The sequence below is a fragment of the Nyctereutes procyonoides genome, unplaced genomic scaffold, assembly GCF_905146905.1.
Source record: "Nyctereutes procyonoides isolate TBG_1078 unplaced genomic scaffold, NYPRO_anot_genome, whole genome shotgun sequence".
Taxonomy (NCBI): Eukaryota; Metazoa; Chordata; class Mammalia; order Carnivora; family Canidae; genus Nyctereutes; species Nyctereutes procyonoides.
The window spans coordinates 28,132,174-28,155,385 of NW_026575052.1; the positions used below are offsets into that span (position 1 = coordinate 28,132,174).

The 23,212-nt window shown below is 45.2% G+C and overlaps 1 protein-coding gene and 1 long non-coding RNA gene across 5 annotated transcripts in view; one reads left to right on the forward strand and one right to left on the reverse strand.

Moving 5' to 3' along the window:
- Positions 1-9,177: 9,177 nt before the first annotated feature.
- LOC129513468 (uncharacterized) lies at positions 9,178-22,916 on the reverse strand. 2 transcript variants are annotated; one of them, XR_008665250.1, is made up of 4 exons: positions 22,796-22,916; positions 14,843-14,944; positions 14,565-14,661; positions 9,178-9,451 (listed from the first exon to the last, which is right to left on the reverse strand). It is a non-coding gene; the product is annotated as an uncharacterized LOC129513468 (long non-coding RNA). The 2 variants fall into 2 exon arrangements; XR_008665251.1 differs by lacking the exon at positions 22,796-22,916 and adding an exon at positions 21,728-21,869.
- FAM169A (family with sequence similarity 169 member A) overlaps positions 22,204-23,212 on the forward strand; it is a 62,093-nt gene continuing 61,084 nt past the window's right edge. For 2 of the 3 annotated variants that reach the window (XM_055331446.1, XM_055331448.1), the window contains exon 1: positions 22,204-22,377. The gene's annotated coding sequence lies outside the window, so the exon portion shown is untranslated. Of the gene's footprint in view, positions 22,378-22,799; positions 22,876-23,212 lie in introns of those variants that run through there. The other variant, XM_055331447.1, reaches the window with a different exon arrangement.

Genomic DNA, 23,212 nt, shown 5'->3' on the forward strand with positions numbered 1-23,212 from the left:
GTCTATGCACAGTATTATAAGTAGCAGAGCACAAAATCAGAACTTTCAGAAGTCTGCTAGAGTGGGGGACATGCCGGCCTTGACGGTGCTCGGGAGGCGAAGTGGGGGGCGGCCCCTGGAGTGACGGGGTGGGCTCAGGATCTCCGGGGTCCCAAGGACGGTGGCGCCAATGGTTCCCAGGTCCAGGAGCGGGGACCCCGGCCAAGAGCCCTGGGACTAGGGCCAGCTGTCTGCCCTGTGTGGCCTAAACTGCAAACCCTTGTGCTGTAACGGGGCCCCATCCCCATCCCATCTGGCCCCAGCAAAGGCCAGAAGTGGGAGGAGACCCTCCAGGCAGGAGGAGCACGGGTCTCCTCCAGGGCAGCCCCTAAAACTTGGAGGTTTGAAACTCAGTCACTTGTCCGAGATCAAAAAACAAACAGAAGCCGGGACGCGGGCAGGGTGAACGCAGGGTCTGTAGAAGCGGTGGAGGCCCGGGGCCCGGGGGCTCCTCTGCGGAGGCCCCTGCAGACTGGGGGGGCAGGATGCTCAGCCCCAGGCCCAGGGGACCCGGCCCCCCCGCCCGCATCCCGCCCTTAGCGCCGAGGCTCGGGGGCAGCACAGCGCCGCCCGCGGGAGGCCAGACCCTGCCTCTGACCCGCAGGTGCATCGCTCCCCAGGCAGGTGCATCGACCCCGAGGCAGGTGCATCGCCCTGGAGGCAGGTGCGCACCTGACGTCGGCGCCGCGTCCCCGCCCCCAGATCCCGCCCCGACCCCTCCGCGGCCCCCAGATCCCGCCCCGACCCCTCGCTGCCGCCAGGTGAATGGACCACAGAGGCCGCAGAGCTCCGGCTCCGCGGGGAGAGCGGGGCTTGCTTTATTTTCATTTATTTTCTTCGATTCTTTTGTATTAATTGCACAACTTTTATTTTTACGTATATACCTTATATATTTATTTTTGTTTATTTTCATTGTACTTTACCTTTTTTCCCCTCTTGTTTTGGGATCTAGATTCTTTTAACAAGCAGGCCAAAACACACCCAGGATCTAGTTTTGGGGGGTTTTGTTGTTTTTCTTATATTTTGTTTTTCTTTCTTCTTTCTTTTCTGGACATAATAGGAGATGGAGAAAGTCATTCCCCAAAAACAACACGAGGTAGTACTCACAGCTAGGCAGTTAATCAATACAGATATAAGTGTTGTGCCCAAGATTGCGAATCCGAGAAACCACCAAGGAGCCAACACTGATGCAAACACACGAGGGTTTATTTACAAGCTCGAGCTTGGGTCCAAGTATACCCGACACAGCGGAGCAGGGACTTGGACCCCGAGGTGGGTTTCAGCTTAGTTTTTTATAGGCTGGTCTAGGGGATCTTCAGAAGGGGTGGAGGAATTTTTCACGTTCTGTTTACATTTTGATATGGGGCTTTCAAGAGCACTGAGCTCTGTTCTTATTCTAATAGGGGCTTTGTAGGACGTTAAGATGTAAGCTGTCTTCTTCCTGTAACTGAAGTAATGTAAATTTCAGCTCTTACTCACAGGGGCCTGGGATGGCTGGACTTGTGCTAACGCTAAACTTGATGTGGAATGGCCTTGATTTTTCTCCGCCTCCACAAGGACACCTGGGTGGCTCAGTGGTTGAGTGATTGCCTTCAGCTCAGGGTGTCATCCTGGGGTCTTGGGATGGAGTCCCACATCGGCTCCCCTTGGGGAGCCTGCTTCTCCCTCTGCCTATGTTTCTGCCTCTGCTTCTATCTGTGTATCTCTCATGAATAAATAATTTTTTTTTAAAAAGAGAAAGAACAAATACCAACCCTAACAGGTAGAAAACTGCCATTTGGATGAGGGTCAGAGAGGGGGAGCACAAGATAGACAAAAGGCTCCCTGAGCCCAGGCCAATATTCAGCGCCCTCCTGCACATCAGCTTCGAGCTTCATGCTGAGCTTCATGCTGAGCTTCACCCTCAACTGAGCCCTCCGGGGAAGTCTTCACCGTGGAGGCTGATAGAAGGTTGCGAGCTCCAGGAGCTCCACACCTTAACCCTAACCCTAGTTTGGGTTCTGATCTGAACCAGCCCCAGGGCCTGGCTCTACTTACTGAGGTGTTGGACCCTGGCTCACGGGTGCCAACGTGTCCCGGTGGACGCCCCAGAGACTCAGACCCCAGACAGGCAGATGCAATCAGCAAGAGGGTTTATTGAACATTTGCGCAATCGGGCTCTCTGCCTCTGAGGAGGAAAAGAGCGCCGATTAGCAATTACAGGTCTTTTTTAAAAGGAAAGAAACCGCCTAAAGACAAAAGAACCACGGGAGTCGCATAGCATCCAGGTTAATTTCACAGAGGGTCAACATGAACCTATTCAGGGACATTCCAATCAGGATGTGGGGGGAAATGGTTTTCTTATTGTAAACAGAATGCTTTTAGTTGCTAAAATTTCAGGAAGGCGCCTGGATGGGCTGCCTCTGGATTAGGGCTGGCCCTACTTACAAGGGGGGAGGTTTCTTCAGAGGGACTGAGTACACATGCGTGACACCAGAAAGCTCCGTCACCCACCCAGATTGATATGGTGCCATTTAGGAAAGCAGCACAGAGACAGAGCTTGAACAATCTGAAGGGACCTTTCAGACCAGTCCCCTGAGGCTCTGAGTTCAGCACCTCCCTGCACCCAAGCCATGCACCTGAGCCTCACGCTTAGCCTTGTCCTCAACTCAGCCCTCCCGGAAGATTAGCCCAATGCCAACAGATTGGAGCATCCGAGCTCCTGGGCCCTAGCCCTAACCCTAGATTGGGTTTGGTCCTGACCCAGGCCCCCAAGCCTGGCTCCAAATTCCAAGGCATTGAGTACACATGAGTGACACCAGAAAGCTCGCCCATGCACCCAGATGACATTGTGAAATTTGGAATTCCGGCAATTGATTCCAACCTGAAAAATCAGAAGGGCCTCCAAAGCACAGTAAACACGTTCCATGGCCCCCTGCACATCAGCTCTGAACCTGAGCCTCATGCTGAGCCTTGCCCTCAACTCAGGCCTCCCAGGAGGTCTCCTCATTCAGGCAGATAGGACTATCTGAGATCCGGAGCCCTAACCCCAGCCCTAATTTGGGCTCTGCCCCAACCACACCCCAAGGCCTGGCTCTGAACTCCAAAGGATGGGGAACTAGTGAGCGACAGCTTAAAGGTTGGTCAACCCCCCAGGTGGAAAAGTGCCACCTGGATGAGGGGCAGAGAGGGGGAGCCCAAGACAGACAAAGGGCTCCTTGAGCCCAGGCCAATGTTCAGTGCCCCCTGCACATGAGCTGAGAACCTGAGGTTCATGCTGAGCCTCCCCCTCAACTGAGCCCTCCAGGGAGGCAGATAGGATGGACCTTCCAAGCTCCAGGGCCTTAACCCTAACCCTAGTTTGGGTTCTGATCCAAACCAGTCCCAGGGCCTGGCTCTAAATCCCAAGGGACTGAGGACACTTGAGTAACACCAGAAAGCCCGGCCACCCACTCAGATTGATATGGTGCCATTTGGGAAAGCAGCACAGAGTTAGAACCTATCTCAACAGTAGGTGGTGTGGAGTTGCCATGGAAATACTATTTACTTAACTGTGAAACAAGGACTCCGTGAATGCAGCTCTCAACTAGCATCTCCTTAAGGGAGTTAGAACAAATACCCACAGTAGGTGTGGAGGCTCAGTAAAAAAGCACTGCAATATCTCTGGGACACAAGCGTTCCTTGAATGCAGTTTTCCACTAGCCTTGTACGTAAGGGAGCTAGAACCTATCTAAACAGTAAGTGCAGAGACACAGGGAAATGGGCTGTCCTTAACTCTGAGAAACAAGTGTCCCTTGAATGCAGTTTTCAGCTAGCCTCTCACTTAAGGGTGAGATATATATAGATAGAGAAAGAGAGAGGGAAACAGAGATAGACAGAGAAACTGGATACATACCTACCTATATCAAGTGCTTACCTCAGGGCTGAATTGTTTTACTTCCTATTTTATACCCTGCTGGGTTGAGTTTAATAGAAGAGCATACATTGATTTGGTAATACAAAAATTTAAATGCATATTTAGATAATGTCATGTGGATATAGACTAATAATGAACTTTTTTTTTATAATGAACATTTTTTAAATGAGTTGCCCAGTGTTTTATAGAAATACAAGAGCTGTGGCCCGTTGCGTGGCAAGAGGCCTGGGCTGCAGGAGGATGGAGGTGGGGACAGGCTAGAGACCAGCCAGGACCCATTGCAGTAGGTCCAGGAGAAAATGAGGTGTGAATTACGTGCATTCTTTCATTGCTAAGGTTTTGCTCCTACTCTTCCCCAAGTGGGGAATCTGCCCTCTTTACCCCATTTCTCTACCTACTGAGATTCTGCTCATCCTTCAAGGCTGAGTTCAAATCTTGGTTTCTCTGTAAAGCCTCTGCACTCCCACCGCTTGGTAGAGTTACCTCCACAGTGTTTTCACAGCCCTCTGTTTCTTCAAGAATGGTATTTCTATCTCCCTTGTTCTATCACTAATCATTTATATCTCCCAACCAGACTGTAATAACATTGAAGAGCCATTTCCTACCTTTAAGGAAAAAAAGCCTCATAGTCTTAGTGCAAAGCTTTGTATGTTATAGATTCTCAATAAATATCCATTGAATGAAAATCATTAAAAAACATATATAGAGAGCTTTAAAAAGAACTATAATTTCATTTTTCTCTGTTCATGTCACTTATCAGTCCTTTTTTCCTAATTTTATTATACTTAAACTAAAAAAAACTGCTCATAATAACCATACCCCTAAATAAATGCTTGTTTTCCCCAACAGTGTAATTTGATGTTATGCATATCAGCATCCACTTTGTGGGATTTAAAACTCTTGGTCCGTAAGACTCACCTAGGGAGTTCACACACACACACACACACACACACACACACACACACACACACACACACAATTTTCCCAGAGTCACTTCCACATATTTTCATATTTTGGTTCAATTGGTCTGACGTGGCCCTTATTTTAAAAGTTCCTCAGGGGATCCCTGGGTGGCGCAGCGGTTTGGCGCCTGCCTTTGGCCCACGGCGCGATCCTGGAGACCCAGGATCGAATCCCACATCGGGCTCCTGGTGCATGGAGCCTGCTTCTCCCTCTGCCTGTGTCTCTGCCTCTCTCTCTCTCTCTCTCTGTGTAACTATCATAAATTTAAAAAAATAATAATAATAATTAAAAGTTCCTCAGTTGATGTTAGCTTATAGCCAGGTTGAAGTTTTAGTAGATTGATTTATGCCCCAAGGGCATTTCTTTTGAGATCCTCTACCAAAGAAAGCTCAGAGTCTTCACTTAGATTCACTTGGGAACAATCTCACTTGGCCATCTGGCTGACTCCCTGGATCCTCCTCATTTCCACCAAAATTCTGGCAATATATAAACTTCCCTTCACTGCCCCCAAAATAAGTAAATAAAATCTTTTTTTTTTTAATTTTTATTTATTTATGATAGTCGCACAGAGAGAGAGAGAGAGGCAGAGACACAGCCAGAGGGAGAAGCAGGCTCCATGCACCGGGAGCCCGACGTGGGACTCGATCCCGGGTCTCCAGGATCGCGCCCTGGGCCAAAGGCAGGCGCCAAACCGCTGGGCCACCCAGGGATCCCTAAATAAAATCTTTTTAAAAAGATTTATTTATTTATTTATTCATGAGAGACATGTTGTGCCCAAGATTGTGAATCCGAGAAACCACCAAGGAGCCGACACGGATGCAAGCGCATGAAGGTTTATTTACAAACTCAAGCTTGGGTCCAAGTATACCAGACACAGTGGAGCAGGGACTTGGATCCCGAAGTGGGTTACAGCTGGGTTTTTTATGGGCTGGTCTAGGGGATTTTCAGAATGGATGGAAGAATTTCTCAAGTTTTGTTTACATTTTGATATGGGGCTTTCAAGGGCATTGAGCTCTGTTCTCATTCTAATATGGGACTTTCTACCACAGGTGTGGGCTCTGTTGTCTTTCTGATATGGGATTCTCTGCCGAGGGCAATTCTGAGCTGTAGTCTTTCTGATATGGGATTACCTGCCTAGGACATTGAGGACATTCTGCAGTTTTTCCTATAAAGTTCAGCTCTTATTCACAGGGGCCTAAGATGGCTGTACTTGTGCTAATGCTAAACTTGAGATGGAATGGCCTTGATTTTTATCGGCCTTCACAAGACACACAGAGAGAGGCAGAGACATAGGCAGAGGGAGAAGCAGGCTCTTCACAGGAGCCTGATGCAGAACTCGATCCCAGATCCCAGGATCACCACCTGAGCCGAAGGCAGCCGCCCAAACACTGAGCCACCCAGGCTTCCCAATATCAAAGTGAACTTTATTTATTTTTTTAAAAAGATTTTATTTATTTATTCATGAGAGACACAGAGAGAGAGGCAGAGACACAGGCAGAAAAAGAAGCAAGCACCATGCAGGGATCCCGATGTGGGACTTGATCCCTGCCCTGGGCCGAAGGCAGGCGCTCAACCACTGAGCAACCCAGGAATCCCTGGAAGTAAACTTTAATACTAAAGTTAGTAAACAGGAATATTTTATAATGATAAAATGGTCAGGAAGATATAATAATTATACAGATGTACATATTTACCTAAAACTGAGCCCCAAAAGACATGAAGCAAAACTTGACAGACTTGAATGGAGAAATAGGCAATTCAGTGATTATAGTTGGACTTAAAAATGCAACTTTCAATAATAGATAGAATGACTAGAAAGAAAGGCAGCAAAGGGGGTGCCTGGGTGGACTCAGTCAGTTAAGCGTATGCCTTTGACTCAGGTCATGATCCCAGGGTCCTGGGATTGAGCCCCACATCAGGCTCACTGCTCAGTGGGGAGTCTGCTTCTTCCTCTGCCTGTTCTCTATCTCCCTCTCTCTCTCTCAAATAAATAAATAAAATCTTAAAAAAAAAAGGCAGCAAGGAAATAGAAGACTTTAACAAGACTATTCACCAACTCATGGACCTCATGGACATATATAGAACAGTCCTCCCCACATTGGCATAATACACATTTTCTTAAATACACATGAAATAGTCTCTAGGATGGACTTTCTTGTAGGCCATAAAACAAATTGCAATAAACATTAAAAGATTAAAATCATGCAAAGTATGTTATCTGATAACAGTGGAATGAAATTAGAAATTAATAACATAAATTTGAGAAATTTACAAGTATATGAAAACCAAACAACATGCTCTTAAATAATTAATGGGTCCAGGAAGAAATCCCAATAGAATTTAGAAAGTTTTTTTTTTTAAGATTTTATTTATTTATTCATGAGAGACAGAGAGAGAGAGAGAGAGAGAGAGAGAGAGAGAGAGAGAGAGGCAGAGACACAGGCAGAGGGAGAAGCAGGCTCCATGCAGAAAGCCCAACGTGGGACTCGATCCTGGGTCTCCAGGATCACGACCTGGGCTGAAGGCAGCTGCTAAACTGCTGAGCCACCCAGGGATACCTTAAAAAGTATTTTAAAGTGAATGAAAACAAAAACACAACATTGCAAACTTATGGGAAGCAACAAAAATAGTGCCAAGAGAGAAGTCTATACCTGTAAAGACCTAGATTAAAAAAAAAAAAGACCTAGATTAATAAAGAAGATTTCAAATCAATAACCTAACTTCCTATTTAAAGAGACTAGAAAAATAAGAGCACACTAAATCCAAAGCATGGACAAATGAAGTAAATAATAACTACTATAGTGTAAACAAGTGAAATAGAAAAAGAAAAATAAGTTCAACAGAGCCAAAAACTGGTTCTTTGAAATGAATAACAAAATTAAAAAGCCTTTAGATAGACTGACCATGACAAAAAGAGAAGACCCAAATTACTAAAATCAGAGGTAAAAGGGGGTCATTACTATCCATCTTACAGAAATCAAAAGAGTATAAAGGAACACTATGAGCAAATGTGTGTCAACAAATTAGACAATCTATATGAAAAGGACAAATTCCTAAAAACACATAAATACTCAAAACTGATTCAAGAAAAAAAAATAGGGGGCACCTGGATGGTTCAGGTGGTTAAGCATCCTACTCTTGGTTTCAGCTCAGGTCATGACTTCATGGGTCATGAGATCAAGCCCCACATCAGGTTCCACAATCAGTGGGGAATCTGCTTGAAAATTCTCTACTTCTGCCTCCCTATCCCTCTCATAAATAAATAAATCTTTAAAAAAAGAAAAGAAAAAGTAGATAATCTAAATAGACTGACAGTAAGTAAAGAGATTTAATTAGTAAACAAAGATACCCACCAAAAAAAGCCAGGTACACATTGATTCACTGCTAAATTCTATCAAACATTTAAAGAATTAATACAGTGGCATTTGGCTGTTTCAGACAGTGGAACATGTGACTCTTTATCTCAGTGGTGTAAGTTTAAGCCCCACGTTGGGTGTAGAGGTTAAAGGAAGGAATGAAGGAAGGAAAGAGGGAAGGAAGGAACGGGGAAAGGAAGAGAATAAATCCCCAAAGTCTATCAAAAAACAGGAGAGATTACTTTCTAACTTGTTCTATGAGTTCAATATAATATGATAATGAAGATAGGTATCACAAAAAAGAAAACCACAGACCAATATCACTTATGAACATAGGTGCAAAAATCCTCTGCAAACACTGGAAAACTAAATCCCATATCATAAAAAAAGGATTATGCACCATGACCAAGTGGTATTTATCCCCAAGAAAGCAAGGTTGGTTCAACATATGAGAATCAATGTAATACATCATATTAATAGAATAAAGGAAAACCACAGGATCACCTAAATAGAGGAAAACATTTGACAAAATTCAATGCCCTTTCATAATAAAAACACTCAACAAAATAGGATAGAAGGAAATTTTCTCATCCTGCTAACGATCATTCAGGAAAAACCCATAGCTAAAATCATGCTTGCTGGTAAAATACTGAAAACATTTTCCCTAAGATTAGAAACAAGAAAGACAAAGATGTCCATTCTCATCACTTCTATTTAACATTGTGTGGGAGGTTCTGGCCCAGCAATTAGGCAAAAGCAAAAAAAAAAAAAAAAAAAAAAGAAGAAGAAGAAGAAGAAAAGAAAAGAATCAAGACTGGAAAAGAGGAAGTGAAACTACTTCTGTTTCTGAATCCCAATCCTAAATTTGCCTGTCACTGAAAAGACAAATAATCAAGAGACAAGGTTTCATTGGAAAGGATTTTGAGCTTTATTCAGGAGGCCAGCCACCTGGGGAGAGGGCAGTCTTGTACCAAAACCAACTGCAAGGTTTCTGCCTTGCCCAGGGGTTCTTAAAAGGGTTTAGGGCAGTTACTCAGCAAAGGGAACGCAGTGGCCTGCAACATGTCTTGATCATGTGCAGACTCCGTGGTGCCAGCTACAGACATTATCTCAGTGCTTGAGGGATGTGTGAGGAGGTACAGTTCCTGTTTTATGATGCATAGGACTACTTTGTTCTTTCCTCAAAGGAGGGCAAGGTCTACAAGATACACAAAGGGAGGTTAGTAAAATCATTTGTGTGGCCTAAAAAAGAAAAACATTTTGCTAAAAAATTGCTATGCTAATCAGAAAACCAAGGCAGCCTCAGAGAGGCTTGCTGGCCCCTGGGGCCTGGGAACACTGGTGCCTTCACTCCTCAAAGCCCATGATCCAGAGACTTAGGTCAGCACTTGGGGAGTGCATTAGCCTGAAGCAAGTTAATCCTTAAGATCAGCTGAAGTGCTGTTACACTCCTATTTGCATGATGACAAGATCTCGTGTGTTGAAAACCCTAAGGAACCCACCAAAAAACTATTAAAGCTTATAAGTTAATTCAAGTAGCAGGATACAGGGTCAATATATGAAAATCAATTGAATTTCTATATACTAGCAATGACCAATCTGAAAATTAAATTAAGAACAATTTCATGGGGGATCCCTGGGTGGCACAGCGCTTTGGCGCCTGCCTTTGGCCCAGGGCGCGATCCTGGAGACCCGGGATCGAATCCCACATCGGGCTCCCGGTGCATGGAGCCTGCTTCTCCCTCTGCCTGTGTCTCTGCCTCTCTCTCTCTGTGACTATCATAAATAAATAAAAAATTAAAAAAAAAAAAAGAACAATTTCATGGATAGTAGCATCAGAAAAAGACAAAATAGGAATAAATTAACTGAGGAAGTGCAAGACTTGCATACTGCAAACAAGACCCAAAAAAAGCAGAGGATTTAAATAAATGAAAGACATCCACTGTTTATATATTGGAAGACATGATATTTTTTTAGATGACAATACTATACAAATTGAGCTATAGATTCAATGTGATCTGTATAAGAATCTAATTGCCTTTTTTGCAGAACTGGACAAGCTGATCCTAAAATTCATATGGAAATGCCAAGCGATTTTGAAATGATAGATGTCTATCTATATGAAAAGGGGTAAATAAATCATGGCATTTTCATAGAATGGGATAGTACACAGAAATTTAAAAAAAGCTACTTCAACAGTCAACAACACAGTTGATTCTCATACACATAAGGGTGAGCAAAAGAAGGTAGATACAAAACATTTCATAATAGAAGTATACTAATTTCTATTTAGTGTAGCAGTTGGGTGGAGTTACCTAGTTGTTCACATACTAAAAATTCAATGAACTAACTATACACTGAATACTAGAGACTGTATGCCCTTTACTGTAAATGTCAGATCTTAATAAAAAAAAAATCAGAAGTTTAAATCCCTTCACTTAGTCATACATGTATGATACTTGTTGTCTCATCTCAGTGTTTTTATTGTGTTAATTAGCCTCACTATCTATTCAGAGTCTTGATAAAGATCATAGCTATGGTGCTTATTTAAAATGTGGATTTTGGGGGGGATGCAGTACTAGGTGACGGGCACTGAGGAGGGCACCTGACGGGATGAGCACTGGGTGTCATACTATATGTTGGCAAATTGAATTTAAGTAAAATTTAAAAAAATGGATAAATAAAATGTGGATTTGGGGGATGCCTGAGTGGGTCAGTCAGTCAAGCATCTATCTGACTCTTGATTTCAATTTAGGTCATAATCTCAGGGTCATGAGATTGAGCCCTGGGTCAGGTTCTGAGCACAGGATGGAGTCTGCTTGAAATTTTCTCTCCTCCCTTTGCCCCTTGCCCTGCTTGTGCAGGCCGAGGAAATTAAGGCCATTCCACCTGAAGTTCAGGGTTAGCCCAAGTACAGCCATCCCAGGCCCCTGGGAATAAGAGCTGACCTTTACCTTACTGCTGTTAAGCCCCATGTTAGAATGAGAACAGAGCTCAAGCCAGTGGCAGGAAGCCCCATATCAGAATGAGAACAGAGCTTAATGCCCTTGAAAGCCCCATATCAGAATGTAAACAGAACTTGAGAAATTCCTCCCCCCCTTCTGGAGGTCCCCCCTTGGGGTCCAAGTCCCTGCACTTGGACCCAAGCTCGAGCTTGTTAATAAACCCTCGTGTGTTTGCATTGGTGTCGGCTCCTGGGTGGTTTCTCGGATACGTAATCTTGGGGACAACACTGCTCTGTGCACTCTTTCTCTTTCTCAGAAATAAATAAATAAATAAATAAATCTTTTTAAAGAATAATAAAAATAAAAAATAAAATAAGGATTCTTTGGTCCCCTCGATACAGGGGAGCTTGGTTATTGTCTCACGCAGTTGAAGAATGAGTTTCATGGACAAAGAAGGGTGAGTAAAGGGATACAAGTTTATTAAGCAAAGAGACAGAGAAAGCTGTCAGAAGTGACAGGGGTCCCAACAGGGTTGCCCCTGAGGGCTTGTAGGGTTGGGCTTTTATTGAAAGCCAACCAGGGAACTTAAATCCTTTTAACCCATCTATGGATATCAGCATGGAGTAAGGACTAGTGATAATATCTTTAATGGCTACTTCTTCTTTGGGGTCAGGTTATTCTTTGTTGGTCTCAGATGACTGTCATAAAAAAGGCACCCTCCCTGCCCACACCTAGGGCAGGGTAGCCTGGCTTGTTCCCTTATCTCTGGGTTCCTCACAGCTCAGCATTTTTTGAATTTTTGTGAGCTCGATTTCATGGCCCCTACCTAGCCCTGGCTAGCCCCCTTTGTCCCTAACTCACCATTCTGGATCTCCAGGATTGAAATCTTTAGGGAAGAGTCTCAGAACTCTGCATTTTTAGCACGGAAGCTGGAAAAGCTTGGCAGCAGGGAGGGAAGGAGGAGGCCGGCACCACTCCAAAGGCCTAGTCCACCCCATCCCCCACCCAGCTCTACTCATTTCCACTGTAGCTTTTCAACCCTGGGCCAGGCAGAAAAATTGAGAGACATTGTGTATTGTTTCAGCCTTGATGTGGGGGAAGCAGAAGACCTTCTAAGCCTCGGCAGGCAGGACGTGCCTTTTGCTGTTGGATGTGTCTTTGGGTTGAAAGTACTGTTCTAGTTTGCTCCTTTCCAATATAAAGGAATTCCTGTGTTTTGCTTGTTTTTTTTTTTTTTTTTATCCCCCTCTAATCATCCTAGTTGAGCTAGAGTATTCAGAGTTTCATAGGTTTTTGTTGGTTTGATTTTGGGCTTTTTTTTTTTTTTTTTTTTTGATTTTGGGTTTTGAAGTTGCAGTAAAGGATTCTCTGCTTTATGTTTTTCTTAATTACAATATCTACGGCTTCCATATGTAAATCATTATGTGGAAAGCATTTTCCGTCCTAGCATTATCTGCAGGACAGAATTTAGTTGTTAATGGAGTCCCTTGTGCAGGTAGCTGACGTGAAGAAAGCCAGTTAATAATGTTGCCACTTTCTACTTTGCAATATTTTTCTAAATCAGTAAAGGAAGCTGGTGGTGGGGGTGTTGAACAAGTGGGTGGGGAGGTGAATGGGGGTGGGGGTGAGATTATAATTCCTGTATCTTTAGCAAACACAAGTGTAAATACTATATACTGTTTAGTTAGTTAAGTAGAGTGTTTGCATAACAATGTTCTCAGAGTGTGGAATATGCCACCAAAACCCAAAACAATATGCTAGAAATTTACTTTCATTAAAAACATTTCAATTTATGGATAAAACAAATTGACTCTGGTAGGGCAGTGGGTGAGAATTAAAGTACAGGAACTCATTTATTTTTTTAAGATAGCATTGGGATTTTTTTTTTTTTTGCATTGGGATTTTTTAATAAAGATTTTATTTATTTATATGAGAGAGAGAAAGAGAGAATGAAGGCGTAGAGGAAGTGACAGAGGGGGAAGCAGACTTCCTGCTGAGCAGGGAGCCCAATGTGGGACTCGATCCCAGGGATCATGACCCGAACCAAATGCAGACGCTTAATGGACTGATCAAAACTCTAGGCAAGGATGACCGCATCCAGACCCTACAGTAGGAGAACTGAGCAAACTATAGCATGGCTTCTAGCAGCCCAGAGCCCTGGAATGATCTGATCCTGCTTAAGTTTCTGTCTGGAACAGCTCATGGCTACCAAGAGAATTACTGTTTGCTCAACCACTGAGCCACACAGGTGTCCCCGTGCTATACATTTCTTAACAAGAAAAAACATTAAATTTTTAATTATAAAAGGATTTTTATGTTCGTCATGCAAAATGATAAAAATAACCACAAAATATAAATCACCTATCCAGTGTTCCCACTACCCTGTTTTGCCTCTTTCTAATCCATTTTCTAACTATTAACTTTTCAATATATATGTCCTTATGATCTATATGTTCTCTGAATATATTTGTATGATTAGCACAATTCTTTTTTTTTTTTTTAATTTATGATAGTCACACACACACACACACACAGAGAGAGAGAGAGAGAGAGAGGCAGAGACATAGGCAGAGGGAGAAGCAGGCTCCATGCACCGGGAGCCCAATGTGGGATTCGATCCCGGGTCTCCAGGATCGCGCCCTGGGCCAAAGGCAGGCGCCAAACCCCTGCGCCACCCAGGGATCCCTGATTAGCATAATTCTAAAAGCAAAAGTAGTACTGTGCTTTTTAAACAGATGTCTTTTCCACTTAATATTTTCCGATATTGGGGGATCCCTGGGTGACTCAGTGGTTTAGCTCCTGCCTTTGGCCCAGGGTGTGATCCTGGAATCCCTGGATTGAGTCCCGCATCGGGCTCCTGGCATGGAGCCTGCTTCTCCCTCTGCCTGGGTCTCTGCCTCTCTCTCTATCACGAATAAATAAATAAAATATTAAAAAAATATTTTCCGATATTATTAAATATTGTTTAGAAATGCAATTTTAGGGGCACCTGGATGGCTCAGTGGTTGAGTGTCTGCCTTTGGCTCAGGTTGTGATCCCGGGGCCTGGGATCGAGTTCCACATCGGGTTCCCCCGCAGGGAGCCTGCTTCTCCTTCTGTCTGTGTCTCTGCCTCTCTCTCTCTGTGTCTCTCATGAATAAATATATAAAATCTTTTAAAATATGCAATTTTAAAATGATACAAGATTCTACAGTTGCTATACTGGATGTGCCATCATTTATTTAGCAACTTCTTGGTGGACTTTCCGGCCCTTTACCCACCAGCAATGTTTCCCTATCACAAACAATATTGAAATAGTCCTATAGGCAAATCATTGTGTTTATCCTTAATTAGTTCCTTTGGATAAATTCTGAAGGGTGCATTTACCTTTACTGAACACGCAGCTCCCACAATCTCCCTTTCCTCTCTTCGGCTTCCCATGCAAGATCTTCTTATGAAGATTTAGATCTTCAAAATCTAGATCCTGGGGGGTGGGAGTGAATGGGTGACGGGCACTGGGGGTTATTCTGTATGTTGGTAAATTGAACACCAATAAAAAATAAATTTAAAAAAAAATCTAGATCCTATTTGATTTTGACTGGGCATTTTAGGAAGCAGCACCACCATCCACCCAATGCTTCAAGCCAAAAACCCTGTGGTCTTACCTGTCTTCTCTAGTACATTGCACATTTTGCCAAGTCCTGTTCACTCCGCTTCTTACCTCTGAGTGTGAGAATTCATTTACTTCTCTTCATCTTCACTATGACCTGTAGACCAGATTGTCATCAGTCTGTATCAGTTCCATAACTGGCTTAACTCTTATTTTCTTAGATTCAATTTCCACATTGCAGCCTGAGAATATTTGCTAACATACAAGTGTAGTCATGTGACTCTGAAATTTAAACTCCTAAAATGGCTCTCCCATTGCTTTTGGGATTGAGTCCATACTCCTTATCATGGCTGACCAGGACTTTTTAAAAGAATAACCTCATTTCTTGACACTCTGCACTTTGCTAAAAGCCTTGGTTGTCTTTTCAGTTCTGCCAGAAACCGTTATTCTACACACCATATCTATATTTCTTGTTGGCTTTGCCCATCCCCTTCATCACATTACCACATCACAGAGTCCATCTAGCACAATGCCTGACATAATAGATGTTTTATTTTTTGTAAAGATTTTATTTATTTGTGAGAGACCCACGTAGAAAGAGAGAGACAGAGAGAGAGAGAGAGGCAAAGACACAGGCAGAGGGAGAAGCAGGCAGGCTCTATGCAGGGAGCCGGACATGGGACTCTATCCCCGGTCTCCAGGATCACACCCCAGGCTGAAGGCGGCACTAAACCGCTGAGCCACCTGGGCTGCCCATAATAAACGTTTTAAAAGACATGTGTTGAATTAATAGGTGTATAAATACTGGGTGAGAGGATGTTAATACAAATATTTTCTAGAAGCTAGATATATATTAGTTGAGAAGAGGTATAGTTAAGTCTATAGTCTCATGCCTAAGTCTAGAGTAATTCAGAGCAATGGGCAAATTCCTGCTTTACACTGGGGGTCAATTACCGGCTCCAGCATCTTTGGTCAGTTTCTGTGCCTCTCTAAACTTGTTTCCACATCTCCGGAATGAAGATACAGTGTCTACTTCAAATAGCGTGAGAATTAAGGAAGACAACAAAGGTCAGATATTCAGTACTGCAGGGGAAGAAAGCTTTTCTTTCATTCTAATTTCTTTGGTTGGTCTAATAATTAAGTTATGAGACAGGTGCTCCTGGTTGGCTCAATTGGTGGAGCATGAGACTATTGATCTTGGGGTCATGAGTTCTAGGCCCAAATTGCGGGTAGAGATAACTAAAAAAAATAAAAATAAAAAAAATAAAAAAAAAACTATCATGGGACAGATTAACAGGAGAAAATCTTAATTAAAACTTACAGGAGTCCGATTAAGACCTGAGAGTCTCTCCAAAAATCAGGCATTTGAGGTTCACATGCTATACTGAACTAAAGAGAGGGTAAGGATCTGGGATTTCAAAGGGGAGAAAGATAGTTCATAGGAAGATGGGAAGAGCAAATACTTGGTAAACAAATGTTTGCCATGCCATGAAGAGAAGTCTTTCTTATGTTAAAAAAAATTATCTTTGTTATAGCTCTCTTCCTGGTACAGCCTTTCTCAATTTTTTTTTTTTTTTTTTTAGATTTTATTTGGGAGGGGGCAGAGGGAGAGGGAGAAGCAGACTCCCTACTGAGCAGGGAGCCCAATGCAGGGCTTAATCCCAGGACCCTGAGATCATGAACTGAGCCAAAGGCTGACACTTAACCAACTGAGCCATCTAGGTGCCCTTTATCTGAATTTCTTTAGATCAGTTAAAGGGGCAGTAAAAAGTTCTTTTTGAGTTTGTTGGGCCTCAATTATCTTTAGCTCCAAATAATCTGCATGCCAAAGGGGCATATTCTGGAATGGCAGGCTCTGAACCCCATCAGTACAGTATCTGGGAAAGAAGTGTTCAATAAATATAATCCAACAATGACAATGGGGATTATGATGCATTGCTTCCAGATGGGTGTTCCATTTTGCATGCCATCCTATTATAGCATTTAGCTGTTTCAATAAGCCTTCCCAGTTGCTATTAGCAATTAAAAATATTTCCTCTTACTGCCTGCAATAAGATAGGCAAACATTTTGCATTTCTTTAATTAATATCTATTATTAGACATTTGTTACAGTATTTATACATTTTGGCCTTCTTTAAAAACAAAAATGCTTCAAGGGTGCCTGCCTGGCTCAGTTGGAGGAGCATGTGATTCTTGATCTCGGGGTCATGAGTTCGAGCCCAACATTAGATGCAGAAATTACTAAAGGAAATAAACTTAAAAATAAAAGTTTGAAAGAAGTGCTTCAGGGCCGCCTGGGTGGCTCAGATGGTTAACCATCTGCCTTGGGCTCAGGTCATGATCCCAGGGTCCTGGGATGAAGCTCCTTATCAGGCTCCCTACTCAGCGGGGTGTCTGCCTCTCTCTCTCTCTCTCTCTCTCTCTCTCTCTCTCTCGGCTCACCCCCATTCTCTCTCTTTCTCTAATGAATAAATTTAAAAAATCTTTTTTAAAAAGTGCTTCAGTGACATCTTCATAAGCATAACTTTTTTTTTCTTCCTAAGGTTTCCTTCGAATAGGTTTCTAGTAGTATTAGTAGTAGTATTATGGGAACACATTCATATTTTTGACCCTTTTGATATGTATCACCAGGTTGCTTTCTATAAAGTACAAACTACATAATCTAATTTTAGGAGCCCTCTCTAAATCCTAATTCTTCTACTTTTTTTTTTAAGATTTTATTTATTCATGAGAGACACACACACAAAGAGAGAGAGAGAGAGAGGCAGAGACACAGGCAGAGGGAGAAGCAGGCTCCATGCAGGGAGCCCAATGTGGGACTCGATCCAAGGACTCCAGGATCATGTCCTGGGCCCAAGACAGGCACTAAACCACAGAGCCACCCAGGGATCCCTTCTACTTGTTTTTAGTTAAAAACAAAAAACATAATTTTGCTTTCCTGTGTTTTATGTATATGGTGTGGTGATCAGTTTGGCCACCACCTTGTTTCTAGATGACTATAGCCACTTATCCTTTCCTGTGGTGATATTAGAGACTTCCTGAGGTCATGTGTGAAATGTGTTAAAATCAAATACACTATATAGGATTAAATATAATGGGCACTTGGGTGGCTCAGTTGGTTGAGTGTTGGACTCTTTATTTCGGCTCATGTCATGATGCTGGTGTCATGAGATCAAGGCCAGTGTCAGGCTCCATGCTGCGTGTTTCAGATTCTCTCTTCCCCTCCCCCATGTCTAGAAAAATTAATGAAAAAATAAGAGATTCTTTTTACAGTCAAAAATTATCCCCCCCCCCCACTATTAGGTAGGTAAGTGACAGAGAGCACTGATATCTGCAAAAATTCAGTTACTTAATACAGCAGCAAAATCAAAGAATAATGACTATATAGTATATACACTAGAGAAGACTTTATTTTTATTTTATTTTTAGATCTATCAAGGAGGTAGTGTTTGACTTTTAGTTAGGATCACATTTGTTGGCAAGTAACAGATAAGAGTTGGAGGTAGGCAGTGTGTGTAATTGGTGTGGCAGCTCCATAAAGTCATCATTGTCCCTGGTTCCTATCTCTTGGTTCTGGGATAGTTACACATGGGTTTCATTCCCATGGTCAGCTCATGGCTTCAAGGTGGTCAGCTCATGGCTTCAAGGTGGCTACTCTGATCCCAGACTTAAGTCCTCCTTTCAAGCAGGAAGAAGAAAAAAGTACAAATGGCAAAAGGCAAAGGGGTATCTGAATCTTTCTTTTTTATCAGAAAAGCAGATTTCTTGGAAGCCATTCCTAATGATTTTTTGCTTACATTCCATTGCCCAAAAATGATCATATAGCCATCTTAGTTGCAAGAGGAGTCTGGAGAGGAAAATAGTTTTAGTTGGGCACATTGCCACCTGAATAACATTGAGTCGGTCGGAGAAAAGGGGGGGAACAAATATTGACCTAGGCAATTGGGTAGTATCTGCTACAGATGCAAATTTGTATGTATGTAGTTTTTCATTACTAACTTGAAAAATCCCATGTTATTTCTCTTAAACTCAAACTAAACTTACCAAATACTTACTCTGTGTTTAAACATCTATTTCATATTAGACCAAACCGAATCAGAAGAAACAAGTATAACTGGGCTTCTCAAACCTGATATTTCTCTTGTTCTTCAGGTTCTTTTTACCTTTTCCCCACACGTGGTGCATAGTATCACTCAGGAATTTGAAATCTGTGGATAAATGTAGTGCCTGACACAGAAAACCCCATCAAACTGCTGCATTTAATCCTGAAATCATTCCTGTGACATATTTTATGTACCAGGGAAAGAAACAGAACATTCTAGGAAATGGGGGTCCCTTTTCTTCTAGCTCAAGGAGGAAAGGTTGCTTTCTCATTTCTCCTTTGCCATGGCTGACATTATTAGCTAACTAGTTAACTAATTGGTTAATATTCTATATCTGGAAGTCCCTGGGCTGCCTCAGTTATTAAAAGCTTCTCAATGTGATTTTATGAATTTCAAATACATGTATTCCATATATTAGATCCTAATTCTACCCATTTAAAGCTAATAGAGGGTCAAAGATGGTAACAAATCTCTTCTGGGGAATCGTGTTTCTTCCATACACTAAATAAATGTAAGTAAAACTTATAATTGTGCTCTAGAACCTGAAAAAAACTTAGATCTAGGAAATAACTGAAACATGAAGTATTTGGTATGTTTTGAGTATTTGGTATGTTTTAGGGATTCAAAAGCAAAATCCAATCATATGGCATAGGATTTTGTACACATAAAAGGTGGTACAGAATACTGGTTAAGGGTGTTTGCTCTTGAGTCCCATTGGCAGCATTATTAGCTGTGTGATGATGGGCTAATTATTTAGCTTCTCTGTGTGCCTCTATCTCTCTCAGGTCAAATGGAGATAACATTAGCATGTATTTCAAAGGATGATTATGAGTTAATTTCCACAAAGAAGCTAGTAGAGCACCTTGCCATTTGTTAGCAGTCCAAAACATTAGCCATTATTTTAGCAATTAGAAATTCCTCTTTTTTTTTTTTTTTTGAAATTCCTCTTTTCCACTGCAATTTAAGGGCTCTTCTCTGGGTCATTTGTGTCAGCAAACTCCAAAATCCAGTTGCGGCAAGCTTCTCTTAACGTGGTTCCACTCTCTTTTTAACATATACTAAAAATGAAATGGAAACTCTGTGTTTCCTTCTGCTTATAACTTTTTTTTTAATTTAAAAAATATTTTATTTATTCATGACAGACACAGAAAGAGACAGCAAGGCAGAGACACAGGCAGAGGGAGAAGCAGGCTCCATGCAGGGAGCCCGACGCGGGACTCGATCCTCGGTCTCCAGGATCTCGCCATGGGCCGAAGGCGGTGCTAAACCGCTGCGCCACCCAGGCTGTCCTCCTTCTGCTTATAACTTAACAAAATAACAATTAAACGAAGCATGTATAACAACAAAAGCCAAGACGATAATCGTTTTACATTCCACAAAAGTTTTTGGACAAAAGCCTCAAACCTATTTCAAAATGTTTTGGTAGTGGCTTAAAGCATGTACTACTCTGATATAGACTTACTATTTGGGATCCCCGGGTGGCGCAGTGGTTTAGCGCCTGCCTTTGGCCCAGGGCGCGATCCTGGAGACCCAGGATCGAATCCCACATTGGGCTCCCGGTGCATGGAGCCTGCTTCTCCCTCTGCCTATGTCTCTGCCTCTCTCTCTCTCTCTCTCTCTCTCTCTCTGTATGACTATCATAAATAAATAAGACACGTCGGGCTCCCGGTACATGGAGCCTGCTTCTCCCTCTGCCTCTCTCTGTGTGACTATTATAAAAAAAAAAGACTCACTATTGTTTAGTTCTTTGCCCACTAAGGGCTCAGTGGATCCTCAAGAGTATAGGTAAACGCACAAGCAAGATTTAATGAATTTCTGCCAGAGGTAAGTAAATGGGGATTTTCTTTTTTTAATTCCTTAAACACTCAAGGCCACATGATGTTGCAAGTAAAGAGAATGCAGCCCGAGTGTCCTCATGGGACACTCCTCACCTAAGAGGAGGCAGCATCTCTTCAGTGGGTCTCAGAAGGTAGCATCCTTGCCACAGGAAGAGCTGGGTTTAGCTGCCTGGATGGGGCTGGGGGGGCGCCGCTGTGATTCCAAGCAGTGGCCAGACATTTGGGAGACCCGCTTCCCAGGCACGAGCACCCCCTGACTAAAAGTTGGGCTAAAAGTCAGACAAGACCATGCATTTCAAACATTACAAACAGGTTGCTCTGGCTAGTTTAGCATTGAGGCCTAAGGTTTCAACAACTGCAGCCTCTGGTAGCAAAAAAAAAAAAAAAAAAAAAAAAGAAAGGTCTTCCCAAAGTGGCAATTGTTTGGGTTTCCGGTGGGGATTCCTACTTCCATACAACTCCAGAAATACAAATTTCTAAGTTTTATGAGTTCATTCAACATTCGCTCTGTGTAAAACCCAGCTATATTCAAAATTCCTGCTCAATTAGGTCTAGTTTTTTAAGTAAGGTCTAGGATAAATGGTAAATGTCTGGTGTGTAACATTTAAGATTTCTGCTAAATATTATAAATGAAACATGGTTGATGTGAGGTTGTTTCTTAAAAGCAACTGGAGGCAGAAAAGCCTATTTGATTAAAAAAAAAATCCGAGTCTAATAGGTCTCTATCGACAAGTATCCTTTGCAGTATTTATTGAAAGGATAAATAGAAAAAAAAAAGAAAGGATAAATAGCGATCAATAGTTTGATCACTATTAAATTTGTGAAAGATTGGTGTTGTGATTGCTAAGTATTTGCAAGCCGAGCAAGAAATCATTTCAAACCTCCTGGATGCGCGGAAAACAACGCCCCGGCTCCTGGACGGTGAGTTTATTTTCCAGAATTTACGTAAAAGGAAATCTTAGAATCCCTGCACACCATCCTCACATTTCTCAAACGCACCTGAGCCACGGCAAGCGCCACCTTCGCGGAACCCGCCATTCTTCACCTCCCGGAGAGCGCATCTTTGTTCCGAGCGGGGGAAGCGAGCGAAAGGGCTCGGCAGGAGTGGGGCGCGGGGCCGGGCCGGCCGGGGGGCAGGGGGTCCCGGCGGGCGCAGCCCCTCCGCCCAGGCCCCGGCGCGTCCACACGGCCGAGGCCGCTGGAGCCTGGCGGTCACAGCCGCGGGCGCGCTGACGGCCGGGGGGGGGCGGGGGGGGGAGCGCGCACCTGCCCGCGGCCGCCGGAGCCGGGCCGGGGGGGCGGGGGGAGGGCGGGGGGAGGGCGGCGTCCCCGGCGCGGGGGGGCGGCGCGGCGCGGGCGGGGGGATTCGCGGTGGGCGCGGGCGCGGGCGCGGGCGCGGCGCGAGGGCTGAGGCGCGGCGGCGCGAGTGCGTCACGCCGGCGGAGGGCACGGTGGGCTGCGGCCGAGCCGCCGACGAGCAGCCGGGCGGCCGGGGCCCCGGGGACGGAGGCGGCCGCACCCGCCTGGCAGCCGCGAGCGGCGCGGCCCGGACCCGCCGGGGGTCGCCCCCCGCCCGCCGCGCCCGCTCCATTCATTCCCGTGGCCCCGCCTCCTCGCCCGGCGCCGGCGGCTGCGGAGGCCCGTCCGAGGTGAGTGCGCGGCCCGCCCGCGCGGGGTCTGGGCTGAGGCCGCGGCCGCCGCGCCCGACCCCGCGCCCCCCGCCCCGCCGGCGACGACGCGGGCCTCCCGGAGGCCGAGGCCGCGGCCCCCCCCCCGCCCTCCTCCCCGCGGGCGCGCGTCCAGCTGCCGGCGGCCGGCCGGGCCCCCCGAGGGGCGTGCGGCGCTCCCCAGGTGCGCGGCCTCCGCGTCGGCGCCACCATTTTGTGTGAGGGGCCGCCGGCGTCGTCCTCGGGGCCGTGATCGCGCGCGCCCGCCCGCGGCGCCGCCTCTGGGGCCGCCCGCGCTCGCCGCCGCCCGGCCTGGGTGCAGCGCCGCCCGGGGAGCGGCGCCGAGACGCTGGGGCTGAGGCGCGCGGGGGCCCGGGGATGCTCGCACCGCGTCCCTCACCTCCGCCTCCGGGGCCGCGCGGGTGCTGAGGGGGATCGCCGGCCTCGGTGCAGCGCCGCCCGCTGAGGAGGCGCCGCCGGGTGAGCGCCCGGCCACGCGGGTGCTGAGGGGGACCCCGGCGACGCTGGGACCGCGTCCCTCCCCTCGCCTCCCGGCGCGGCCACCGCGGAGCTGCTGCCCTGGAACGCGCCCCCCCCCCCCGGGTCTGACACCGCGCGGCCCGCTGTGCGCAGGCCTGCGCCCCGGGAGCCCGGGAGCGGGGAGCGGGGAGTGGGGCGCGGGGCCTGGAGCCGGCGCGCTACAGCGGCGGGGACGGTGGCGCCTCCTGCTCCCTCGTCGGTCCCTGAGGCCGCTGTGGCTCCGGGAGGCGCCCACCTGCTGCAGGCCCCCTTCCCCCTTCGCCGACCCCGTGCCCCC